This window comes from Cricetulus griseus, assembly GCF_003668045.3.
Source record: "Cricetulus griseus strain 17A/GY chromosome 1 unlocalized genomic scaffold, alternate assembly CriGri-PICRH-1.0 chr1_1, whole genome shotgun sequence".
Lineage (NCBI taxonomy): Eukaryota > Metazoa > Chordata > Mammalia > Rodentia > Cricetidae > Cricetulus > Cricetulus griseus.
The window spans coordinates 68,560,691-68,567,463 of NW_023276807.1; positions in this window are offsets into that span (position 1 = coordinate 68,560,691).

The following is a 6,773-nucleotide window of genomic DNA, read 5'->3' on the forward strand; positions in this document are numbered from 1 at the left end:
TGTAATCACAGCTTGTTGGGTCCTCAGTCTGCTGCTGTTCTGGCTTATCATGGTGGTTAAATGTCCATTCTTGTTCGGTGTGATAAATGTTATGGCCATTTCACAGGAACGAAAAAGAGAGACATGTTAAACCAAATATTGCTTCAGATTGTGTCTTTTATTCTCCCTTTATCATCATATCTCAATTTATAGCATAATCATCATTATCAAGACTGTCAGCCTCATTTAACCTCCCTGCTCTCCCGTGATTCTTTGCCGGCAGGTCTGATTGCTGCCTTCTGCTGACTGGTTGATAACGGCTGACTGATTGGCCCTCCCCACGAGGAAGACAATGATATATAGAACAGGGCGACTTGCTCTATATATTAATGAGGAGCTGGCAAAGCTTTGATAAGGCTGCAGAATAATCCATCAGTGCGGGAAGGAGCTTGTAAAACTGGGGGGACGTTTCCTGGTAGCACCTGGGAAGGAGGTAATGACCCAGTAGCTAAACGGCTGTCAGCTGTCTCCCCTCCGTTGTAATTAACATCAGATAGTGGCGTGTGGATAACCCTAGAAGTTTATCAACCCCAAATCCAGTCCCCATCCCCCCCATGTTGTGCCCACCACTCACGTCTTTTACAACATATTTAGCAAGCCAGCAATTAATGGCTCATTTTCTTTGGCGTTAGGAACTGTTTATCTTCAAAACTGGTTCTTATCAGAGGCTGTTACCTGTGAAAGGCAAGAGGCATGGCGCTTTGTGCTCCGGCTGTTACACTTCCCCAGCAGAGGCAGCTTCGCCATTAGATACAATGCCTTCAGATGGCTACTTGAGTTTGAATGCTCCCTTATTACAGGCATTATATGAAATTGCTTGTGTTATGTGAAGGGGATTACAGAGGTTCTGGATCAATAACTTCAGTGGGTGTTGGGAGTGATTACAGTGCTCTGTCAATTTCCCCATTCGGCCCTCCGTGTTGATTTACAACACACCACCTCCTTATTCACATCAAATCACTCATTTCCTTGGTAAATTCTATATATCTCAATTTACTTTAAGTAGCTGATTTGTGTAAAATAAAACGACTTCCTCTCCTGTGTGTGCAACAGACCTAATCCTATAGAGTAAGAAAAAGTGTAAACACAAGGGAACCAAGCGCCTCTTGGAGCACAGCGGCTGCCCGATAAATAGAATAGCTGTAATTGAAATATCTCCACTCCCTGGGCTTTGTTTAGTGCCTTCATCCAGCTTCATTTTTTAATTTATGGGAAGGAGCCATGGACCACCTCTGTCTCCTCAAGTGCAAGATCTGTGGACCAGACAGCAGCTCCATGGACTGCTCTGTTCTCACGAAGCAGGAGGCTCACAGAAACCCTAGCATGAACCGTAATACCCCCAGGACCACCAGATTGTGGGACATTCTCACTGAGCTGACCCACTGGCTCCCACTCCACGCAGATTGTCAGACCGTTCTTTTTTCCCCCCTTTTCCACTTTGTATGTGTGGGTGAGTGCCTGCTTGGGGCATGTGCACTCATGCATTCATGTGTGCATGTGTGCACTAGAGTACATGAGTATGGAGACTAATGACTTCTATTGATAGGACTCAGGAGGAACGATCCCCCAAGGCATGCAGCAAGCAAAAAGTCAGACATGTAGGAAAGATTTGGAGACCAAAGTCTGGGGTTTCCTCCCCAGCAGCAGCTGTCTGGCAAATGTCCCCGAGTCACAATGAGCAGCTTTGCCCTCCACACATAGCCTGAAGCAGCATTTACTTTGGAAACTAATTTTTGAACCCAAACTTGGCACTTCTTTCCTAGCCATACTGACCTCAAAGAGGTTGTTGGAAAGCTGTATACTTTCCCACAAATAAATAAAACTCACACAAACAAAGCATCTACAAGCCGTCAAACGCAGTTCCCTAGAGAGCATCCCCAATAATTGCTTAGGGCTCAAACAGGCAAACGAAGACAGCCCCAGATTCACCAATCTATTAATGCACATAATTTCTGGGTTTCGAAGCTATTCAGATAATAGAGTCGAGGGGAGGAAGGGATAAATGCTATTGCCCATCCTGGCATCAAGTGTCCTTTGCATAGAAACATGCAGATTACCTGGCACACCTGTGGCTGCTGTTGCTCACCCACTTCTGTATATTTCTGACATATTTTGTCCAAATTATAAAGCCAGAAGAAAATACAGGATTCTATTAAGATTGCAAAAAAACCAGTCTCTATAAATGGTCTACATTATCTGAAAGACCCTATTGTCCCGGAGAGCATCCTATTACTTAATATGCAACTGAAATCAAAGATCTACAAACTCTGCCGTTTCTCCACCCCCTATAAGTCTTTTTATGAATTTCTAGGTTGCTGTCGCTCAGGGCTCTGTGATGGCATGGGGTGGGGGCGGGGCATAAGTGACAGATAGACAAGATGATCTGCTCAGCAGGGTCATGATGAGGCAGACAAGGACAAGAACCAGTGGACACCCTTAAAGGTGAGGCTGGCATTTTGGCTATGCACTCATCAGGGCAGACACCTGTCCAGTCCCTACATCCTATTTCACATGCCTGGGGCCAGACTGGTAGTTCTGGGTCTCTTCCTAATCATATTCCGCTACATGCCCAGCCACTAAGCACTTGTAAGCTTCAACAGGACAGAGCAGAAAAGTCATCCCAGTCTTACAAATAATAAAATAAAGCTCCATGTGGTCAATGGGTTCCCAAGGAAAGGTTGGACTAGAATTCAAATCTCTTGTCCTCTAAAATTAGAGATGTTTCTACTTAAGTATGCACAGCGGCAAGTATGAGTGACTCAGTTCTCATGGGTATGGAAGGAGAGCCAGGCAGGCTTAGAACAAGGTCCAGGCCCAGGGATTCGGGGTACAGCTGGAGAGAGGATGTAGAAACTGACAAAAAGTGAAATTGCAATGAAATGTAGGGGACACACTAACCATGAATGATGCCCTGCCAATCTTCTCATGTGAGCCTTGCAGGCTGTCACCAGGAGGAAAAGCTCTCTGTTAGTTGACTGAGGCAACAGTGGAACACTGGAGGGCAGGACCCTTGGTGCTGGCATACTTCCCTGACCACCCTCAAGTCCACCCAAACCCTCCTACAGAACAGGTGGATTTGATTGGAAATTCGTGCAGAAATCTGGTGCTTTGGCTGATAGATGGCAAGCCACTGTTCCGAAAAGTCTGGTTCCAAAGGAGCCATAATTCACTTTAAGTAGCAATCTATAAAAGATGGCAGCATTTAATCTATAAACCCCTGGAGTTATGTCTGACATTATACAAAGGACATTCATATTGCAGAACCATTTTCCAACAATAATTTTTAAAAATACAAATTAAGAATTCATATGCATTTCTGAAGCAGACCTCGAATTCACATAGGGAAACAATACGCTCTGATGAAGTTACAGGAAAGATGAATTCACTCACAGTCAACCAAAAGTCAATTGCCATTTTAATAACAAGACCGAAACAAAGCAGATAACCACAAGCCAAATGTCAGGCAAAGTATCAAGGTGAAAATGAAAGAATAAGTCATGAGCCCAAAGCCATAGCTCACATAGTAATCTATAGGAAACACAACACAGATCCAAGAAACACAGATGTCAAGCCAGATATGCACACCCAGCATCTTGGAAAGGGCTGGCTGGAGGCTTATACACCCCCCTAGAATTCTCTAGCCTGCCTGGCTGGAGGCAGCAAAGAGAGTCAGGAAGTATAAAACAACTGCCTGGGTCAATCTCATCTCTCAGCATCAGGGTTAGCAGTGTGCTCATTAGGGGGTCTCCCCTCCTTCAACACACATGAAGAAGCTACTCAGTCGAAAGTCTGCCTCCCAGTGTCACCATTTATTCCTGACATTCTTCTCAGCTGGAGAAAAAGGACCCAGTATGCCAGTGCCCTGAAGAGACAGCTCTGGACAGCTCTGGACTGTATGGAGGGTGCTGTCCCGAGACAAATGTGACACGCACTGGGCAGTGGAGAGCTTTGTGAGTCTCCTGAGGCTCACAATTTTCTACAACCAAAGGGAATCCACTATTGCTAGAAAGCTCATTGCAGCATGTGTTCACCGGGATTTCTCTTCAAATAGGGGTTGAAATGTGGGGTAGACTTCACCAAGGTGTCATAATTTTCCAGAGAGAAATTAACGTGGTTTGGATTGAAATTGTAGAACTGTGAAAACACCTTGGCTTCCTGCACAGAGTTTGTGTCATCTTGATCTGTTCTAACCATCCTTACCGGCAAGTAGCTCCCAGGGACCTCCACCCCTAGGCCTGCTGACCTGGTTGGGCTGAGAGGCCGTCTGGTCCCATGAGCTGAAAGGTCTCCACTCAGCTCCAAACTTTCTCTATGTTACTGCTGTTTGGCCAGATAAGAGGCTAAAAATAGCCCCACATATCTAGAGCCTCACCCAGACCCCAGGCTGGCCGTGGTTTGGCCCGAAGGGGCCTCTTTCAAAATCTTTGTGCTCACAGCATATGGCCTAGGTGATCTGGCCCTGCTTGTCACTTCAATTCTCTGAATTACAATGAAATACACTGATCAAGACTGAAGAGCAGCGAGTACATTGAAAAGATAAGTGCCCCCTTCTTAATCCTGATTCCTATCAACCAGTATCAACTGATAAATCTGGTTGCTACTTTTTAAATGTGCGTGTTTAAGTGCACATGTGTGAGTAGGTATGTTTTCATGTATAAAGGAAGCTCTTGCATATGCATACACATGTGTGTGGAGGTCGGAGGTCAAGCTTGGGTGTCACTTTCAAAAGCTGTCTGCTTTGGTTTCTGAAACAGGGTCTCTTACTGGGACTTGGGGCTTGCTGCTTAGACTAGACTGCCAGGCCGGCAAACCTTGAGGATCCTAGGATTGCAAGCTCATACGACACTTCACTTTTTCCATGGGCAGAGGGATTAAAAAATCAGGTCTTTGTGTACAGCAAGCACTTTGCTGACAGAGCAATCCCCCAAGCCCATAGCTGCAACTTTCCAAAGCAAGTGTTTAGCCCACAGAACCTTGGTGATGGGCAGATGGAAGAAAGCTAGCTGGGGAATTAGGGGGTTAACAATTAACAGTTCAAATGAAACTCATTGAATTCTCAGTCTGCCACCAAGGCCTTCGGTGACAGAAGTATCTGTGTCAGGATGCTAAGACTGCTCACGATGGGGACTGCTCATGTGAAGTCTATATTTGAGGCCTATTTAGTCTGGGGCTTCTTCAAAGAAAGACTCTTCATTTTCCTTAGGCAGGAAACACTGTAACCAACAGGTGAGACTGACATGTGCACTGACAATGAGAAAACAGCCACCTGTATAAAAATGCCTTGTCCCTCGATGGGGACGGCAGACAGGAGCGGGGACGAGAACTTGTCCCGCTTACAGGAGTCTTTCTGGACTGCACACTACAAATTCATTCTCTTTTGAGGGTCTTGGTCCTATTAATATGTTGAGAAAGATATTAATTACTTTGGGTTCCAATTCTATTTTATAAGCAAAAAGTGCACCCTCATTCTCTCCAGTGGTGAATCTGAGCTGTAAGTACCTCCTTGTTTTCTGGGAACACGCATTCAATGCTGAAATCCTCTACACCCAGGTTCATGGTAAAATCAGAGGCAGTGGGTGCAGGGGTGACTACGATGTGATTAAGGCTGGGCTCTGAGCAGCACCTAGGATGGCAGTCCGGTGCCCAGCAGGAGCTGGGTGAGGCCTTCTTCACCTGATGATGATCCCACCATCCAGGGCACAGCCACCTCCCTGGCAAGCACAACCCAGCCCAGTTGGTCAGCTTTTGTTTCTCCTGCTCTGAGTTCTGCATCTCTGAGCCCTGAGATTTCCCTGGGCGGAAGTGGCTGCATGCCTCCTTCCTTTTGTCTCAAGCAGAGGGTTTAATAGCTAAAGTAACTAAAAAGGTCTAACAACAGAAAAGCTCTGGTTTCCAGAGTAACCGTAAAAACAGACCCAGTCTCCATGGCAAAGAGAGAAGCTATTTGCTTCAGCCTTTTCAGAGCCGAGCGAGCTGACAGCTTTCCTATAATCAGCCCCGGTGATTTGTAGCCACTAACTATATTATAATGTTAACTATGGGAGGTCTTCGAAAATACACAGGCAGAAAAAGCGAAATAATGTGGCTGGCTTTTCTCCACTGTCCCATGAATACATTATCAATTTGCGATTTATAAAATAGTCTCTGCTAATGATTGCATCTGAAGTGGGGAGGCAATGTCCATCTCTCGGGTCTCTTTCTGCATGCAGTCCTCTTGGGGTATCTGCATCTCTTTAGAAGTCTAACTGTCACCACTGCCTTAATTTCTAGGAAGGGAGTGAAGCATGGGACCTGGCTACATCCGATTTCATCTGCTGTATGCCAAGAGTTCGTTATCTAAGACTTGGAGATACTGTTTCCTTCCAAAAAGTGCCGAAATTATGCTCTGTGTGTGTGTGTGTGTGTGTGTGTGTGTGAGAGAGAGAGAGAGAGAGAGAGAGAGAGAGAGAGAGAGAGGGAGGGAGGGAGGGAGGGAGGGAGGGAGGGAGGGAGGGAGGGAGGGAGGGAGGGGAAGAGAGAGACAGAGACTCACAAGGTTACTCGGCCAGACATGCCATTACAGACACTGCCAGGATGTCCTGGATTCCCACTCAGACTGAGGTGAGCTGGGATTTGCTTCTTCTAGGCTGGAGGCACCACAGCTCCGTAATATCACACACAGGGCAGAGGTAGTCTCACTATTAACTCGGAGAAGTTAATTTTCAGATGAAGCTGCACCAGCATACCACTAACTC